The 17,688-nt window shown below is 41.9% G+C and overlaps 1 protein-coding gene across 5 annotated transcripts in view; it reads left to right on the forward strand.

Moving 5' to 3' along the window:
- The first annotated feature begins 280 nt into the window (after positions 1-280).
- GALNT3 (polypeptide N-acetylgalactosaminyltransferase 3) overlaps positions 281-17,688 on the forward strand; it is a 45,114-nt gene continuing 27,706 nt past the window's right edge. The window contains exon 1 of one of the 5 annotated variants that reach the window (XM_068544966.1): positions 281-1,115. The gene's annotated coding sequence lies outside the window, so the exon portion shown is untranslated. Of the gene's footprint in view, positions 1,116-13,240; positions 13,354-16,193; positions 16,232-17,688 lie in introns of those variants that run through there. The other 4 variants (XM_068544962.1, XM_068544963.1, XM_068544964.1 and 1 more) reach the window with 4 other exon arrangements.

Below are 17,688 nucleotides of genomic sequence, written 5' to 3' on the forward strand. Positions count from 1 at the left end.
TCTTAGAAACAACGGCAAACCCCACCATCTCCCTAGAGTCTGCGTTCTCACCTTCCCAATAGATGTTGGGTTTAAGCACACCAGCAGGAGAAGCAAGCCCTCTCTAGGAAACCACAGTGTCTTTTCAAACAAGGACCGCGGGTTTTTCTCTATTGTCGCTGCTTTCCCTCTCATCTGGGAATTGGTTTGCCTTTCGATAGCAACTCAGGAAGGGGTGGTGCCCCCCAAATTCGCGAGGCTCTGCCAAATACCAGAGGCTCTTCTTTGGACGAGGGAGGCTCCTCCTTTGGACGTGAGGCGCCCCTACCAGAGCGCGCGCTTGCAGAAACGGAAACCACTAGCTGCGCTGAAGTGAGTCAAGTGATGAAATCAAGACTGCATGGGAAGGAGGCTCACCCAATAGCTCACGAACCTAAGTGGTGACAGACGCTGCTGAACCCTGCTCGTGGAAACCCTACGAGCCAACCACTGCTGCCGTCATGAGGTGGTCCTCGGAGGCACGGGGCCCCCGGATCTCCGGGCAGCGCACCCCTTCATCTTGGCAAAACGCAGAGGAAGGGAAGTGTGTGTGAAGGAAATCTAGACCCTCTGGTTCCCTAAGGACCCAGACCGTGTTCTGGTTACAAGGTGACCCCTACCACCAGGTCAGCGCAGGACTCCCCCGGGCAGACGGGCTGAGGCTCGCCTCGCGCCGAGAACCAGCCTCGCCTCCCGCGGAGAGAGGAGCCGCGCAGCGGCCGCGCCCGGCCCGGGACGGCGCCCTTGCCCCGCGCGCGGTCCTCGGTCCTCACCTGGAGCGCTCAGGTAGGGCTTGGGCGGGGCGGGAGGCCGGCGCGCAGGCGCGGGACGGGGGCCTCGCCCCTGCCGACGTCGCAGGCTGGAGCTCACCTGGGAGACTCCGAGAGGAAGTCGAGCCTCGGTTCGGCCTCTCCCTGGCAACGCCGGAGGCCCAGCGGGAAGGCAGGAGGCGGCGGCGGAGGAGGAGGAGCTGGACTAATCGGCAACTGTAGCGACAGACACCGGAGCCGCCGCCGCCACCTGCACCTGGCGCCCGGCCCACGTCCAGCGCCCGCCCGGCCGCCACTTCCCGCCGCCTTGCCCTGCCCACCCGCCAGGTAACTCGGCGGGCCGGCGCTCGGGTCGGGGCGGGGGACCCGTTGCCCCTGGGCAGCGTCGGAGGTGTGTGTGTGTGTGTCGGGGGGGGTGTCGGACAGACGCGGAGGCTCACGTGGCGGAGAGACAGGGAAGGTCCCGGTGGCCGGTTGGAGATGGTCTCGAGAGCGATGTTTCAGTTGCCCCTCGGGAGAAGCCGAAAGGGACTCCCGAGACCGGGGAGGAGGTGGCGCTCCGGGGGTTGCCCTGTCCTGCCTGTCACTCGCAGTGCCCCCTGTCGGTCTCTGTAAGGAGGCTTCAGAAAAGCCGGACCCGGGCCGAAGTCCTGGGGGCCCCGAGCTGGTCCCTGCGAGGGTGGCCGAGGTGGGGGTGGGGGGGTGGGAGGGGCAGGGCCGGGCGCGAGGCTGCGGGCTTCCTCTCGGGCTCACAGGTTGCTGGTCTCCTGCCGCCCCGGTGCGGGGGCCGGAGGGGCGAGCCCGCGGCGAGAAGGGCACGGCTTGGCCAGGCAACTTTCCCAGCCGGACCCCAGACCGTCCTAGGCTGGAAACCGCGGCCGCCCGAGTCGTTCAAATGGTTTCCGAGTGGTTCGGAAGGCGCTCTGCGGTCGGGACGCGGACATCCTTCTCTCTCTCTCTTTTTTTTTTTCTGGTCTCTGTACTTTTCCGGGTGCGCTCCCTAAGACAGAGCTGCGCCCACTTTCCGGTTTGATCGAGAAGTTATTTTCTTCGTGGCAGGAGGAAATCTAACTGCCACTCACCAACCGCACACCATCTCGTTGAAGGACCTGTTGACTAAACGCCCTGCCTATCGCGGCTTTGGTCTGCCTGTGGCATATGAGTCAAAGGTTCAAAAAAACTGTTTCAGAAACCTGCCACGTCTGAACCTGGGTGTGCCAGGCCCAAATTCCTTTCCCTGCCTAATTAGGCTTTTCTGAAGCCTAAGAATTGAGGGTGAAACTGGTGCTTACCTTAGACTTTATTTCCTTTTCTTTCAAAGCCCATCAAAGCACTTCCTTCTCTCTCAAATATTCATCCAAACACCTCACTTCAAATTTATCAAATAACTATTTCTGTTTTTAGAACTCCATGGAGCTACCAATTTTTCTGGTTTTCAGAAAACCTTATTAAGTGAACATAACTTGCTGTAAAAGTTATACCACATAATGAAGACACTTAAATTCAAATTGTATTGTTAAAAAAATCATTTATTTGAGAATTTCTGGTTGTGGGAAAATCTGTTGCTTCTTTTACTGTATATTTTTCTTTGAGTTTGTGTCTAAAATACATGAGGTTAAAGTCATACCCTACAAATAGACTTCTTTAAACTTAACTCTTAATATCTGAAGTCTAGCATACATATTAGTTAAAACATTCTGAAGAGCTTGTACCAAGCAGCTTTCTTTTTGCATTGCTTTAACTAACATTTTTACATCGAAATTTTAATAATAAATGGCAATCTCACTGCCTATATTTGTTTAGTACTACCTTTGCTAATTTTTAAAAATATATTTTAAATTGCACACTTAACATAAAATGCCTTAGGAAACACATATAGTTGTTTTTTTTAAAGGTGCAATCAAAGTTAAAAAGTCAACTGCAGCACAATAGGACATAATTATTTATGATACCTTTAACCAGTGCTTTCTGTTTTTCTGAAAAGAGCCTCACCTGTCCTCTTAATCTTGTCTCCATACGGAGAGATATATGTGCTAAATACTATTTAAAAATTAGATGTAGGTATTGCTCTCTGAGTGTAGGGTATTAATTTAATCTTCACTGATTATTGGGCCAGATGTTATTAGATTACCCTTAATTTTAGGGAGAAGTGTAAATGTAACATATTTGCGTTAGCTAGAGTAACAGGGTGTCTCAGTTAAACTATCTGTAAAATAGGAAAAATAATACTTCCCTAGATTAAGATAATGAGGACTTAAATCAGGAATCTCTTCTAGCCCTAGCCTTCTTAGGATCCCCTTCTCACTTTGGATATCTAATCAACCCATCCAGTTTGCGATAAACTGAAGCTGAGAGAGATATTCTAACTTCAGTTCACCCAGCAACTTAGTGGTAGACATGGCATTATTATTTGAGTGGCTTGACTCATGACTCATGTTATCTGTACTTTTCACCACCTACATTCTCATTTATCATAAGATGTTTACCTTGTTGTCTTTCATATAGTTTGTAAGGCCTTTGTAATTACAGAATAGTCAATTGTTCTTTGTCCAGCTCTGATTTACCCTAATTTCTACTGTCCAGATGATGCCTGACTCCAGGGAGACTGAGTGAGGCCATCATTCTTCACCTGTCACTGTGGATCACACGTGTATAGAAGATGCCATGTGGACTGAGATTTTTAATCCTTTCTTGGTATTTCAGAGCCACAGTTAAATTTTTGAGTCAACTCGGACAACATAATTTAGTCTTCTGATCTTTTATTATATTGGCTTAAAATATATTTTATGAGGCAGCAACCCAGGGTCATCCTTCCATTTGCAACACTCTAGATTTTTGGTTGGCAAGCACACTTCCTTAACATCAGTGTTTTTTAAACTTTTTTTTTTTTTGGACTGCAATCCTCAGAAATGCATTCTATTCCTCAACACAATACACTCAAGTATGTGTGTATATAAATGAAACAAGGTTTACAAAACAATACTTAATCCTACAGCATGGATGTTCTCTATTATTTACTTTTAAAAAACGTTGGTCTTAAAACACTACATTGATTTTCATCGATTTTCTGACCACAATGGGCTGGAACCTACAATAAAAATAGCGATATCCTATTGAATTTACATTTTTTTTAAGGCTGATTTTTCTGCCAGTTTACTGTGTCTTACACACACACACACACACATCCATGCATTCACAGGATAGAAAATCAAACTGTACTTTAAAAAATATATAAAATTATATTATAATCCTTATTAAACATTTATTGGAGGGCTTGAGACTCTAGGATCTGGTGCTAGACTAAAACTCTCAAACATTAAGAACTGTGTGAAATCTTATTGTACATTATTGTATCTTAAATGGGTTCTCAGCATATTGTAGTATGTTTGGGGATAGGAAAAACTGAAAAGGTTTTTCTGAAGGGATTTTGATGGTAACTATTGAAGTTACCAAGTATAATCTTGATAAAACCAAATATTATCAAGTGAAAGTTTGAGAGAGAAAAAGAATTCTGTCCAGCTCTATTATAAGTTCTAAATTTTATGGCTGAGTTATAATGCTGGGTGGAGTCTGAAAAAAATCATTAAACAGGCAAGTTTATTACTTGGTTTGTAGTCTGTTAATATTTATTTTTCTTTCACTATGAGACAAATATGAGACATATTGTGGGAATCATACCACTCACCCCCCAAAAATGATTGAGAAATTAAGAAATTAGATCCCTAGGACCTGTAGGGATGTAGGCTTGGAAGCTCTGATTGGATGATTAAGCCTTCCATAGAAGCTTTTAATTTTAACATGCCTTCAGATTCCTGGTGAAAGGAATTTTTCTCCAAAAGAAAATATTGATGTATTTAATATTTTGGAAATGATCAATGCCCAAATCATCTTCAGACATATTCAATTTTCTGGTCCATAAAGTGTAAAAATACATTTGGTATGCCAGATCTTTTATGATTATAAAATCTGATTGAGAAGGAAGTATTTTTAATCCCCTATCTAATTATGCATCTAGTTAGTATCAGAATAATTAGTTTTATATGATTTGGGTAATCTTAACACAATTAATATACTGCCAATAGCAACAATGAATTCAAATCAATGCCAGCAAAGGCAAAAGACCAAAGTGCATTAACTTATGGCAAAGCAGAGACAAGTAGGACTCCGAATTCTAGGTCATTAGTGACTACTGGCAATTAGATGAAGTCTCCTTCAGTCATTCTCTGGGTTGGGCTCATATTTTTTGGCACTAAATAGAGATTATTTTCCCAGCTACACTTTTTTCCCTATAATTGTTTCAAACTGCCCAAACTAGTTTGCTCATCTCATCTATCCCATTGCCTGCTGGACATCTTTAAGATGTCATAATTACCTGAGATTTTACATGTGTAAACCAGAAACTTTATCCCATCAAAACAGCAACAACAACAACAAAAAACAATGTTTTACTTCCTGTATTTTATTTATGAGTATTAGTACATTTACCGTTTCTTATCCACAATTCCAAAACCAAAAAATCTCTGACAGCAAAAATTTTTTTGGTTAACTCATTTTTCAGCAAAACTTGAATGCATTTGCTGTAAAACCTGAGAGAACTGTCAGGAAGCTATTTATCGTCTACTCTGCTTGGAGGATGTGTCTTGCTGCAGAAATAGTTCTGTGTTTGATTACATGGTACCGTCCCAGGCCCTGCTGGGGGGTACACTGTTATATTGGGTGTGTAAACCATATCTCCTTTCTAACATCCAAAATATTCTGAATTTTGAAACACATTAGGCTCCTGGGATGTTGGAGAATGGGTAATGGATCTGTACTACCATCCAGGTGTCATGCCAGAAATCCAGAGGTCATTTTTTACTCTTAACTTCCACAACTATCAGATCACCGGGTCTGCTCAAGGTTTTCTACCTATTTTCACAAATTCCTCTCCTACTTCTACTGCCTTAGTTCAGGGTTTCGTCAACTTTTGACTTTGGTACCACAGTCACCTGCTACCTGACATCTCAGTGGATAGTGTTAAGCTTAAATCCATCCTCAGCAGAACCCCTGAGGTGATGGATCTCTTTAAAAATGTAAACCTGAACTTCTCTCTCCTCTGCTTCAAGTCATGTAGTGACTTTTCATAGCTCACAGAATAGAGAACCTATGGCCCTTAAAATGGTCCCACAGTATATGACCCTTGTTTAACTGCGGATTTATACTCCGTAAACCAAAATTTTTTATTCCAGCAACAGATTTCATTGTTTTTTTCTATTGTTGTTGTTGTTACTCTCCACCGCTGAGAGCTCCTTTCCTCTTATCTTTATAACTTTTTCCGGTTCTTAAGAGTCAACTGAGGTCTCACCTCATTGAGGGCACTGCACAACCCAACCAACATTCCTCCACATACACCTGAGCTGGGTGAGGTATCCTTTTATCATGTGACTTACATATGTGATATAATACAGTCTGCTTTTTCACCTGTGTACACATACACAACTTATAGATTATTTGCGGAGCATATAAAATTTCTCTTTCCTCTAAGGCTATTGTAGAGTAAAAATATTAGAGTAAAAGTGGCACAGGAAGGGGAGAGGCATTGGGCAGCAGCATATTTGCCTTTTTTATGGGCAGCAACTGCAGAAACTGGGAAGTAGGAGACTTGTTTCACGGTACTTAATTAATTAGGCTATTTAATTTAGGTTGCTGTTACTTCCATCTCATTCCTTTGTGATGTTATTTTTGTGCCTCTGTTCCAAGATCTGGGTTTTACCATTTAGAAGTGAAAAGTTAACTTTGTGATTGAAATGTCTTACAGCTTTTGTTTGCAAATATTCTACAATTGAGTACATTAGTATTGGTGAGAAGTTTAGGAGGTCAGCTTTTACCTGAAGAATATAATTTAATTAGACTAGACCAAAAAAAAAAAAAAAAAAAAAGGCAAAAGATTCCTTCCTAGGAGTCTCCCTTCTCCAAGTTCTGTCAGTTTTACCTCTTAATTAGTATTTCTCAAATCCATTTACTTTTCTCTATTCCTAGCTCTATCATCATCTTTTGCCTGGACTTTCGCAAGGTCCTCCCTGTTGCCTATCTGAACTTCTTTCTAATTGATTCTTCACACTGCACCCAGAGGGATCTTCTCAAAATATTTGGTCTTGTTACCCCCTGCTTAACAGGATAAGTCAAACCCCTTAACGTGGCCTGAAGGCCTGGCATGATTTAGTTCCTGCCCAGAGCACACCTCTCGCATCATCACTCTCTGTTCTAGTTCTATTAGCCTTTTTTTTTTACTGCCAAGTTCCTCCTGCCTCTAGGTCTCTGTAAGCGTCATTCTCCCTGCCTGGAACTCTCTTCCCTCCCATTTTGGCCGATCTAACTAAAATTTATCTTCAGATTCCAATTTAAGCTCTTACTATGACTGGAGTTTTTCATGGGTCTTCTCCCCCTTCCAACTATGGATTAAAGTGAAGATTGTAGCCTAAAGAAATAAAGTCCTACTTAGTACCTGGGAGTATTAACTTAAAAAAAAAAAAAAGTTTCCTCACAAAAGGAGCAGACTTTAATATGTGGCTCATATGTTTAAAAAATATTTTAGTTATTAACACCTTTATATTTTTATCAAGTAACAGTAGTTAATATTTATTGTCTTAAGAAGTATTAGTCCTTAGTTACTGTTTTACTACTGAGCAGTTATGTGCCAGGCATATTTTAAGCAACTTACATGAATTAATCATTTAATTTTCAAAGCTGCTCTATGAGGTGCATATTATTTTCCCCCTACTTTAGAGATAGGAAAATTGAAAGAGTAAGTAATTTGCCTCTATCTACAAGGCTAGTGAAATGTCAGAGCCAAGATTCAAATCTAAGCAGTCTCATTCCAAATACTGTACTTCCCCCTGACTTATATGTAAATAAAATTAAGTAAGACTATTAAACATTTTACAACAGCAACAGAAATCCACTCAACCCTCATCTCCCCCAGTCCTGCTACGTAAAGGCAACCACTTTCACCTCTTTTAGATGTTTCTTTCCATATTTACCTTTTGAAATAATATGCTTATACTGCTATTTCTTAAAGTATCAATATTTGACATTACCTACTGACTGTCCATTATGGTAGATAAATATTAAGCTTTTTCACACACATACCCCTTGCCCTCCCTTTCTTCACCTCCCAATAGATGTTGCAATATAATTCTCACATTCCGTTTGCATTTTAGTATGTATTTATTATTGTGTAAATCTTGTTCGCTGCTGAGCCAAGCACGTGTATTATGAATATGGTTCCTTACTTGTAGAATTTTTTAAAATCGTGGAGTTAATAATAAACTCACTTAAGAAAAAAGAATGTGCTTAGTTTTTCCATATATGAATTTCTATTTCTATATAATCCATCTCTTTCTCAGTAAGATTTTTCCACATAATCAGACCTATCAGATTTATGGATCCCTTCCTGGAGCTCTCTGTCCTCTTGTTTCTATTTGAACTGTTGCTTTCTAGTCCTGTTCCACAGCAATTGTTTGGGATTTTTCTTTGCTGACATTTCTGACGGAGTTCGTATTTCTTAGATACGTTGACTTCTGGTGTTTATTTACTCCCTAATGTGTATGGAACACCCCCCCCCCCGCCCCCGCCACCGCCCCCAGTAGCCCTTTTCCTTTCGCTGTTGCCCTCTGATACACCGTTTTCCTCTCTGGAGGCAGCCAATTTTTTTTTTTTAACAAAAACAATATGTATATATTTTCTCTGTTTTTGAAATGCAAATAAAGCTTGCTTTTTAAAATTTAATTATTATGGAATTAACACCATATCAGCATATAAAGTTGCTTCTTTGTTTTTAACTTGGCATACTATTCCATCATAGGACTCTATCATAATTTATTTATCTGGTTCCCTTTTGGTAGATTTGTAGGCTGTTTCAACCTACAAATGATGTTAACAAAAAGTGCTTTAATGTGCAAGCTTACACGTTGTCATTTCACTTGAGTACTAGCATATCAGTGGGATAAATTTCTAGAAGTTATTCTCATACCTGATTGATACCTTGACAGAGACTGGAGTAGTGTGAGACCTTGCATGTTTGATAATTCTGCGTCAAATGGGATAAGAGTAAAGGGTAAAAGAACACCTGGTAGTAAGTGGGCCCTTCTGGAGGACAATTAATAGTGCAGAGAGGGTTTCTAATGCAAATTGTTGTCTTTGAGCTTTTGACCATGACCTTTGTTTTTTCAATAATGACCCATCTTTTTGAACTTTGTCATCACCTCCTTTAGTGTTCATGGCTTCTTGCTCCATTATTTTAGCTCCAGGTCTACCTCTGCAGATAATCCAGAGTAGAGAGCATGTCATTAGCTGGTCTTTTTCAACAAGTCAAGAACCCATATTTAACACACTTTATAATTTAACAGCATTCCCAGCCTCCACATTGATTTATTTGTTGAGTTCAGCTAACTCTACCTTCCGAATCCTATCCCAAGCCTCCACACCCCTTCTACTCGTCTCTCACCTGGATTGCTCTTAATAGTTTCCTAATCGCCTCTAGCCTCCTCTCTGGTCTTCCCACCCCCCTCCCCCCAGAAAAAAAAATCCATATTCAGCACAGCTTCAAGAACAATCATTCTAAATTTCAGTTCTCATTAGGTCATCACCCTGCTTAAAATCCATTAAGGCCTCTCCCCTTTGCCTAAAGAATTAAGTACAAATCCCACAGAATTAGGTACCCCTCCCTTCCCTGTGTGGAGCTTGGCATTCAGCGTGTGTCTCATAGGCCTCAGTGTGTGGTAATTGTCTAGGTATGGTCCTGATGAAAATTATCCTACTTGAGGCTGGCTGTTGAAAGAAAAATTAAAGAGCCTGACATTGGTTTATTTCCAACTGAAACATATATTAAAAGGGTCTTTTCATACTTTAACCATGAGGAGTGGGTAATGCAGAAATTTCAGATGGTAACTGGATCAGTGGCGGGATATTGTGTGCTTCAAATTAGGCGCATGTCTACCCTAATCTGAAAGGCAGACATTGCTTTTGTGCATAAATAAAAAAAATAATGTTATGGGTGGAGAATATATTTTGTTCTTTTACATCTGGGGATGTGGCAGCTAATGGAGAAGGGATAAGTAAGGGAAATATATAAATGTTGAGATGGGAGTCTTTTTGAATTTCTAGACTGGGGGATTGGCAACTACAGCCCTTGGGCCAAATTCAGTCTACCACCTGTTTTTGTAAACAAAATTTTATTAGAACCAGCTATGCCTTTTCATTTATGTATTGTCTATAGCTGCTTTTGCACCACAAAAATAGAGTTGAGCAGTTGCAATAGAGACCATATGGCCCATAGAGCAAAAAATATTTACTATTTGGCTCTTTACAGAAAGTTTGCTGACACTTTCTAGAGGGGAATGCAAGTTGAGAGGTGGAGAATGAGCATTTACTCAATGAGCTCTGCATAAACCTATAGAAAGGTGAATGCAAAGTGATAGCAATTTGAGCAAGCAATCTTACTCCCCTGCTCCCCTATCCCTTAATGCTATGAGGCCTCAAAAGGAGAATAAGTGGGCAGACATTGTCTACTACTAGTGAGTTTTGGGACTCCTTCAAAAAAGGAATGTTTGACTGGATTTATTGTATGCAACTTGCACACCCATCTTCCAACTATATTCCATGACAAGGCCCAGTACACACTTCCTTCATTAAAGTATTGAGAAAAAACAATGAGGGAGCCCCTGCATTGGTGAAAAAATTCTGTAGCTGCTCTCCTTGGTAGCCCATTGAGATTGGCTCCCTGATTTCAGTGGAGATGGTGGGATCCCATAGTAGCAGAAACCAAGTGGCAGCACTCAACTAACACAGATGAAGTAGGTTACCTGTACAATAATGGAAAGCAGGGACATAGGTGTAATCAGAAGGCATTGGCCCACAGATGGTTCTGTGGGTAAAGTCTAAGGTAAATTCATCAGCAGACTTCTCGTGGCAGGTAATGAATGAAATAGATGGCAGTCTCCAGTGTCACTTTGTGTATATAACAGGAAAAAGTCTAGGTCTGGTAGCAAAAATGTTGACTTTAGTTGCCACAGTTGAGAGTCATGACCTTTCATCCAGTTTCCAAACCCAAGTCAGTTCACAGATCCAGAGCCATTTGATTGAAGTGGAGGCCTGTTCCCCTTGAGGAAGAACACTGAATCACTGCCTCAAGCATACACCATAAACCCTCCTTTAAGCCTTCCCCAAAGGGACCTGTAGCCATTTGTTAGATTGCACTTTGGGGAAAAGGAAATAATCAGACCTTTCATACTTTATTCCTGAGGACCCAAAATATCCTTGTGGTCCACCAGTCAAAATGGGGACTTAGAGTGGCCAAGGAATAGATGGAGTCTTAGCTCAAGCCTGACTCACAGTGTGCCCAGGTGGTCAGAAGATCCACTCTGTGCTTATTTCCCCAGTTCCTTAAAGTATAATTGGAATAGACATACAAGATAACTGGCAGAATCCCTATATTTGCTCTCTAAATCATGGATCTAGGACCATTGTGGAAGCAGAGCTAAGTGGAAGACCTTAGAACTTCTCCCTTCTAAGACAGTAGATCAGAAGTAATGCCATATCCTGGAGGGAATTGATGAGATTAATGCCACCATCAAAGATTTGAAATAAGACTTGTGATGTTTGTCATTCCTCCATTTACCTCACTTATTTGGCCTGTGTAGAAGTTGGATGGATCTTAGAGAATGACTGGACTATCATAAACCTAATCATTGGCTGATTCCAAATACTATACAGCTGACCTTTGAACAATGTGGGGATTAGGGGCACCAACCCTCCGAGCAGTTGAAAATCTGAATATAATTTATAGTTGGCCCTCCAACTATGTAGTTTCCCTGTATTGGCAGTTCTGCATCTGCAGATTCAACCAAACTCACATCACATAATACTGTAGTATTTACTATTGAAAAAATACACGTGTAAGTGGACTCATGTAGTTCAAAGCCATGTTGTCCAAGGATCAACTGTAGTTGCTGACCCAGATACAATGTCTTTACTTGATCAAGTCAGCACAGCCCCTGGCTTTTGGTGTGCGGCTATTGACTTCATGAATTTACCAGGACTACCAAAAGCAATTTGCCTTTTTAAAAAATTAATTATTATTGGAGTATAGTTGCTTTACAATGTTGTGTTAGTTTTTGCTGTACAACAAAAAGTGAATCAGTTACACGTATACATATATCCCCTCTTTAAAAGCAATTTGCTTTTATTTAGCAGGGCCAACCATATATTGTCACAGTTTTGCCTCAGGGTTAGTTAGTTAGTTAGTTAGTTAGTTCTTCTGTTCTAGAAATCTTAATCATCCCAACATTCCACAAAACATCACACTGGTCTACTACTGATGATATCATGTTGATTGTCTCCAATGAGCAGAAAGTAGCAAGTACTTTAGATGTCTTAGTAAAGCATATGAGAACCAAAGGGTAATAATCCAGCCCCACAAAAATTCAAGAGCACTTCAGTAACATTTCTGGATATTCAGGGGTCCCTATGCTCAAAAAGCCCTTTTGGATTTTGGAGGTGACGTATACCACATTTGAACATGCCCCTTCAACCTATCTACAGCGTAACCCATAGGGCTGCTAGTTTTGAATGATGATCAGAGCAAGAGAAGGCTGTGCAGCAAGTCCAGGACACAGTACCTGCTGTGCTACCAATTTGGCTCTAAGATATAGCAGATTCAATGATTCTCTAAGTGTCTGTAGCAAATAGTGAGGCTGCACAGAGCCTCTGGCAAGAACCAATAGCAGAATCACAATGCAGATCTCTGAGATATTGAAGAAAATCTCTAACTTCTTCAGCTAACTATTCACCCTTTGACAAACTGCTTTTGGCTTGCTACCAGGTAGATCCTGAATACATGACCATGGGGTGTCAGTTTATCATGTGGACCAGGCTTCTCATCATTAACTGGGTGTTGTCTGACCTACCTGGCCACAAGGTTGGCCATGCCCAGCAGCAGTCTGCCAACAAGTGGACATGGTATTGTTGGGGAGGGGGAAATATCCCCCTCTACTCCTCTTGAGTTCTGTGGCTGGACTAATAATAAAACTGACACGAGAGAGATTAACAGGAATAAAAGAAACACATTTTAATTCGTGTGCCTGGAGTTCTCATAGCAAATGGGACCTAAGAAGTGGCCAGAGCAGGCAGCTTTTATACTTTTTAGACAAACAATAAATTTGTGAGGAATTGACAGGACAAAGAAACTTAGGCTTTGGGTGCTTAGTTAGTGAAGAATCTAAACAGAGTTTGGGCTTGGAGTAGTAAATTAAAGAAGTAATAGAGTGTTTGTTTTTTTTTTTTAAATACAGGCTTCTTGGCCCCAATTTCCCTGTCTCTGGCGATAAAGGTGTCCTTCTACCTCCAGATGCAGGGAGTGCGCTGTTCACATGAGAGATTTATTTCCTGCTTTCTGGGAGACAGGAAGGTCAAAGTGTCCTTCTTGCATCGGATGTATGCCATTGAGGCATATTTTAGGGGAGGCCTGCCCTGGGCCCCAGTAGTATGTAAGAGACAGAGCTTGGGCAGCTCTGGAAAGAAAGTACAAGTAAGTCATACGAGCAAATGACTCAGACTCCTTTGATAGCAACTCCTGTTGTATTGCCTCTTTTCCTCCAACCCATGCCTTTGGCCTCTTGAGGATTTCCTTAGTCTAGTTGATAGAAGAAGAAAAACCTCAAGCCTGGTTTACAGAGGAGTCTACAGGTTATGCTGGTACCATTCAAGAGTGGACAGCTGCAACACTGTAGCCCTACTCATGAGCAATTGTGAAGGACAGTGAAGGAAAATTCTACCAGTCAGCAGAATTTTGAATAGTAGATATGATTTGTATACAATATCTGGAATGAGAGAGGGCCAGAAGTAAAGATATATAATGGTCCATGGGCAGTTCCTAATGGTTTGACTGTATGGTCAGGGACTTGGGAGGAACAGGGTTGGAAGATTGGTGACAAGGAATTTTGAGGAAGAGGTATGAGGATGGACCCTTCAAAAAGAGTAGACCCTGAAGAAATTCATGTCCCATCTTAATGCCTACCATAAGACATCTACTGCTCTTAATAATCAAGTGGGCAAAATTACACACTCTGTGGATGTCAGTCAGCCTTTCTTCCGGCCACTCCAATACTTATTCAGGGAGCCCACGAATAGTGGCCATGGTGGCAGAAATGGAGGCTATGTGTGCATGGGTTAAGCAACGTGGACTTCTTCTTTCTAAAGTTGACCTTGCTAGCACTACTGCTGAGTTCCTCCTAGTCAATGAGAAGCCAACATTGAGTGCCTACAGGCACCAGCCAGCCACTGGGTGGCAGGTTGATTATATATGACATTTTCCATCATTGAGGGAGCAGATTTTTCCTCATTAAAATAGACAAATATTCTAGATATGGATTTGCCTTTTCTGCCAACGTCAACAGCACGGAATGCCTGAGGACAGGGTAAATTCAGAATGCGTAGTGGAAGAAGGAAGACATAGATATCAGTTATGGCCTTGTGGCCAATTAGATAAATGAGGATTGTAGTAGCTTTGCACATTTTTCCTTTGCTTTTTATATGTATGTGTTTATTTGTATATGCTACTAATTTTATTCTTTTCTTCCCATTTTCTTTCTTTTTTTTTTGGCTGCACGGGGTCTTTGTTGCTGCACGCAGGCTTTCTCTAGTTGTGGCAAGCAGGGGCTACTCTTCGTTGCGGTGCACAGGCTTCTCATTGAGGTGGCTTCTCTTGTTGCGAGCACGTGCTCTAGGCGCGCAGGCTTCAGTAGTTGCAGTTCGCAGGCTCTAGAGCACGGACTCAGAAGTTGTGGCGCACGGGCTTAGTTGCCCCGCGACATGTGGAATCTTCCTGGACCAGGGCTCAAACCCATGTCCCCTGCATTGGCAGGCGGATTCTTAACCACTGGACCACCAGGGAAGTCCCCCTATTTTCTTTTTAAAAAAATATTACATAGAAGTTGTTAGAGGTTACAGTTTAGTCTTTAGGTGACAGAATATTAGGTGGGACTGTGACAGAATTTGAGAAGTAATTCACATAGTCACAACAATGCATACAATGGCTGTTGGCGCTCTGTGTCTCCTCATTTTGAGGTCTCCCCTTCACTGGTGAGAAGGATGCTTGCGTCTTGTTAGGTGGAATATAAATTCATTCATAGGTGTAGATGCGGCAGGAGATAGTAAATAACAATTACTTTCTTATTGTCCAGGAGTTCAGATGTGTGGCAGAGAGGCTGAGTCATCAAAAGGGCAGACTGTGCTGCTTATCAATTTATTTTCTCTCAGCTCCAAAGTCATTCTGTTTGCCTGCTTGTAATGATGGAGCTGGGCCCTGTAAATATTTCTCCTGAGCCTTTTCAGTAGAGGACACTGGAGGGACACTGAAGGTAGAAGGAGCTTCTCTTCCTGGTTTCAGGGTGGCTCACTAGCCAGGTTCTTGCTGGGCATACTTTTCCTCTACTGCCCCACATGGTTTTCTCCAGTGCTAGGTAACTGCATGGCACAGCTTTCTCTGGAGTTGGCACCTTCTTGCCCCCTGCACTTTCTCCAGAGATTGACTTGTGTACTGGCTGGAGCCACAGACATCATGGACCTATTCCCAGCCGAGGTCACCGCTCCCCATACTCTTTCTTTAGCCCTACGCATGTACGCACTGGGAGCCCCACAGCACTGGGTGTCTAGGGAGCCCGCTGCCCAGCTTTTATCTCAGGTACCAGCCTGGAGCTACACTGGCCCAAGATGCACATGAAAGTGCACTAGACTCCTACAGAGGACAGCTTTTCAACTCCATCAGCAGCCAGCAGTTTTCCTCAGCACCTAGCAAGTTCCAGGGTTTGACACCTCTCTCTGAATGGCTTCTTCCAGGATCCAGAGGGAGTATCACCAGTGAGGCATCTCTGTGACTCTTCCACCATCAGGGAGCCAGTGCTCTGCCATCTCCATTAAGATCTCTGGATCTCAGCCCTCAAGAGGGGATGGTTCTTCCTTGGGTCTTCATCTCAGCCTTAGGGGTGGCGGTTGCCCCTTACATCTACCACTCCTGTGTTCTTTAGCATTCCTGTTAACTCTTACTAGCCAATGCCCTGTTACTCCAGTCCTCTCTTAATAGTAGATAAAACTTTCCTTGTTCAAATCACTATGTAGTTTCTTGGGGATGGCTAATCCCAAAGCCATCAACTATGTTTCAAGGTAAATAGTTAGACGGACAGATCTTTCAAAATGCAGTGCTTCTGCCTGGGGGAAAAATCAGTTAAGTGGACAATCTGTGGAACCCCTGGAATCACTCCAGTAGAGGAAAAATTCCTCTACCCTCTAGTATGCTGTAAATAATATAGTATATCTTTTATGTGTTATGTGAAATTCATTCATAGGTGCAGATGTGGCAGGAGATAGTATGTGAGCCTCCCTCCCCACCTACCCTGTTACCCCCATGGGTAAGTGTAGCTCTGTAATTACTTGTTTGTTCCAAACTGTAAAGATAGATTGGCTGGTCCACAAATCAAGATCCTGTCTACAGCCTTTCACCTAAGATAAAGTTAATGGAGATATTTATCTGACCAGGTGTGGCCGAGAAGTTGGATGTCAGACCATGCCCTTTTCCTTATTAACCTGTGCCTTACAGTTGCTGGAAGTCAAATCTGTCACTAGACTTTTTGTCTCATAACCTGAAGATACCTAGGTTCAGAAGTCATCCTACTTTATGACAAAAGTCATCCTACTTTATGACAATTTCATGCATTTAGTTGGCTGCTGGTGGCATTTTCCAGCCACCCAGAGCAGCTTTACTTGATCTTTAGCTGGGATCTTTGAGGTATGTCCGCTGCATGTGGCTTTCTCAATGCGGTTTGCCTTGCATCAGTGTCTGTCACTTGTCATACATCCGGAAGTTACTTCCTCTCAGAATTGTTGGCGAGGATGTGAACGTGGACTAAAACATTATCAAAACTAACAAACCACAGTAGCAAATCACCATGAAATTTGGTCCCACCAATAAATACAAACAGAAATGACTTCCTACCACTGCTCCATTCCCTAACATTTTCACCAGCAGATGAGGGGCACTTAAAATTTCTGCCCAAGCACTTAAGGGTTTATTATCAGGGCAAGTTTTGTTTTGTTTTGTCTTTAAGTTCAGTTAGAAAATCCAGATGATAATACATAGGAAAGACCCAATGAGTATTAATTCACAGTAGTGTACTTTTGTTAATCTACAATCTACACTGTGATTTGAGGGTGTAGTTTTGTAATTTCTTGCTTTGTGTAGTTATTCTTAACTCTTTACAGCATGCTTTAACGCAAGTTGTAAACAAGTCTCACATAACAATTAGGCTTTGTGCCAATTAAATTCAACTGGAACCAGACCTTAAATCCCTGGAGTTGTAAAGGTTTATTGTCACAAACACAGAAACAAGAAATGGAGAGAACCACTGTCCGCTTATTTTAGTAAATGTTACTCTCATGTGCAGTTATTAAGTTCTACGTTTCACTGCTTTAGAAGATTTTTTTAGGTGGAATTTAAAAATTAAAGTAACAACTAATCTTGCAGTGTGTGCTTTTTCACGTGAAGGGACAATCATGACTATAATGATGGATGATGGATCTTATCTTGATGTTTTCCCACCTGAATCTTCATTTAAACAATATCCCCAGATGATTTATTGCCACATCATAGTTTAAGAAGCCATGGTCCAGATACCTGGAAGCACAGTTTTGTAGTTATATTATTTTAATTTATGAGATTTTGTTTTTTTTCTGTTCAGATGGAAGCATATTTTTACTCCTGAGAACAATTCACTGATTTTAACCCAGTCTCACAGACTGTTAGAATTGTGCATATTGTTTTAACCTTTCAAAGTATCATTTTGTGGATATCTTTATTTATTATTAATGC

Source organism: Eschrichtius robustus, chromosome 5 (assembly GCF_028021215.1).
Source record: "Eschrichtius robustus isolate mEscRob2 chromosome 5, mEscRob2.pri, whole genome shotgun sequence".
NCBI lineage: Eukaryota > Metazoa > Chordata > Mammalia > Artiodactyla > Eschrichtiidae > Eschrichtius > Eschrichtius robustus.